This window comes from Dasypus novemcinctus, chromosome 22, assembly GCF_030445035.2.
Source record: "Dasypus novemcinctus isolate mDasNov1 chromosome 22, mDasNov1.1.hap2, whole genome shotgun sequence".
In the NCBI taxonomy this organism is placed as follows: domain Eukaryota; kingdom Metazoa; phylum Chordata; class Mammalia; order Cingulata; family Dasypodidae; genus Dasypus; species Dasypus novemcinctus.
The window spans coordinates 33,997,311-34,000,306 of NC_080694.1; positions in this window are offsets into that span (position 1 = coordinate 33,997,311).

Sequence of the window (2,996 nt, forward strand, 5' to 3'; positions counted from 1 at the left end):
GAATTTGAGAAACACCACTCTAGCATAATTCTTCTCTATGTGCCAAGACTGGGTTCCCTGACCATTCTCTATAACTGCAAGAGAGTCTGGAGAAAGAAAAGGAGCAACCAACTCCTGTCACAACATCGAAGATCACCACATCTAAGTGCGTGTGGTCTGGAAGGGTAGAGTAAGGAAACTTAAAATCCATTACCCCATTAAAAAATAAAAAAACACTGGCAAAAATTGTCAGAATCTACTATTTCAGAACTATGGACATTAATCAAAGGATTGCAACAATCCAGAAAATGTTTATTCAAGAAAAATGACTGAATATCAGTAAGAAGGTTTGCTTTGTGGCACTTTTACTTGTCCCATTCCCATCCCTCTTTCCCAAGCTCCATGGTAACCCCAAAAACCAAAGGGAGGACCAGGTTTGAAACTCCTCGTAAAGCTCCATTCCCAGGGCATTGTCAGTATTTGACTTGTCTAGCAAATTCCTGGAAAAGCCCCATTTGCAGGATTTGATATGTGACCTGACTCAGAGCTTACTCAGTGGGAAAAGCCCTATTTCCTGGGCATTTGCCAAAAATAATCAATGGCAATTGTTTAACAGCTCAACTGCCAGACATGGCATTACCTATTTGGGCAAACAAGAGGCTGACCAGAAATGAGATGTTCGGGGGGTTGGGGGGTAGTGAAAAACTCCAACAAATTCCTGGAGATCAAACAAGTCATGAACAAGTGCAGAGCTGCGTAAATGCCAAGTTGAGACCTAATCTCTCAACTCTGCACAAGCAAGAAGTAAAAGCAAAAGCAGAGTTCTAAGCTGTTGTTGCACTGAATGTGTGTCCCAACATACACAGGAGTTCCTCAAGAAAGGGTGGAAGTCTTATTGATCTATGCACTTAAGGAAATCATTATTGACCACTAAGCTAACAGAGCAGAGGCTTCAGGGGCTGCACATGACAGGAAGTACAGACTTTTCAGAATTAGTCCAGGAAAGTCCCTAAACAAACAGATATCACAATACCAGAATAGGAACAACAACAACCCTGGGGAAGAGAAAATATGATTTCCAGAATCACTATGGTATATTATTTAAAATGTCCAGGTTTCAGCATAAAATTGATATTTTGAAAGAAAAAGGAAAATACAGCTCATACACAGGAACAGAAGTTATCAGTAGAGTTGTCCATGAGGAAGCCCAAAATTGGAAACTAACTAGACATATGTTTAAATATCTATTGCAAATATCTTCAAAGAAATAAAGAAAATCATACCTAAAGATTTAAAGGAAAGTATGACAGAATAAAGAATCAGCAAATTTGAAGCCAGGTTCGTTGAGATTATGCAGTCTGAGGAAAGAAAGAAATCAAATGAAGAAAAATGAACAAAGGCTCTGCGGGCAGCGGCGGGCCTCCGGGAGGGTCGACGCGGATGGCCGGGCGAGCTCTCCGGACGGGGGCTGCCTCACGGTCGAAGGAGAGGAAGGGGGTCGGCACGAAGCCGTTGGGCCCTCGCTCTCTCTGCTCAGGCACGGGGGACGCGCGGTCAAGCAAGAACACCACGGAGACGAGGTCTGGGCACAAGTCTGCTTTATTGTAGAAGGGGACATGGTTTTATAGGGTCTAGGGATACGTAAAGGGACTTGATTGGTGCCGGCGGGTGCTGTTGCTTGCATAGACGGTTACTGGACAGTAGGTGGTTACTGGACAGTAGGCGGTTACTGGACAGTAGGCGGTTACTGGACAGTAAGCGGTTATTGGACAGTAGGCGGTTACTGGACAGTAAGCGGTTACTGGACAGTAGGCGGTTACTGGACAGTAAGCTGGCTAAGGGGTTAGGAGCAAGGGAGGGGAAGGGGAAAGTGTGGGCTGTCTAGATAACGGCTAGGTGGAAGACGGAGAAGGGGAGAAGGAGGGGCAGTGCCGGCTGCCAATACTGGGCGGGAAGGAGACGGGGACAGGCTCAAATACCTGTGGGATACAAATAGGTATGCCAATATTTGCTTACTGCAAGACCCAGAAGGAGATGAAAGGGGGAGGCAGAGGGAATAGTTGATGAAATAATGGTCAAAAGCCTCCCAAATTTGACAAAAGCATCAAAATACCCAACAGACCCCATGTAGGATAAAATCAAGAAATCTATGCCAAGAAACAGTTTAGTCAAATTGCTAAAAATCAAAGACAAAGAATTTTAAATGCAGCAAAAGAAAACAACTCACCACATGCAAATGATCCTCAATAAAATTAATAGCTGATTTTATCAGAAACTATGGTGACCAGAAGACAATGGGATACATATTCAAAATTCTGAAGGCAAAAGACTGTCAGCCAAGAATTCTATATCCAGCAAAACTATCCCTCAAAAATAAAGAATTTAGGACCTTCCAAGATAAAAGTTGAATTAATTGGTAGTCAACCTGCCTGACAAGAAATACTAAAAAGTCCTTTGTGCTTAAATGAAAGGGCACTAAACAGTAACTCCAACCTATATAAGCAAATAAATAATACCAATGGAGGTAGATAGGCAAATATGATATCTCCTACATGACTTAAAAGACTATTACATAAAGCAATAATTATAAAACTGTGTTAATGGGCTTATAATACATAAAGTATAATTTGTATAGGATAAAAGCATGAAAGAGAGAGTTAGAATGGAGTTATTTTGGAGCAAAGTATTGTACACAATTGAAATTATTGATCCAAACTAGATTGCTTTAAATTAACATGTTTATTGTAATCCCTAGACCCACTAAGAAATAACTAAAAATACAGTAAAAGAAGCAGCAAGGTAATTCAATGATACACTAGAAAATGTTTCACACTGAAGAAGATAGTAATAAAGGAATAGAGAAATACAAAAGGGAAATACATATGAGAATACATATGGGAAAAATTGCAATGCTTCAGGCATAAATCCTACCTTATTAGTAATTACACTGAATGAAACAGATTAAATACTCCAATCAAAAGGCAGAGTTAGGCAGAATGGATTCAAAAAACATGATC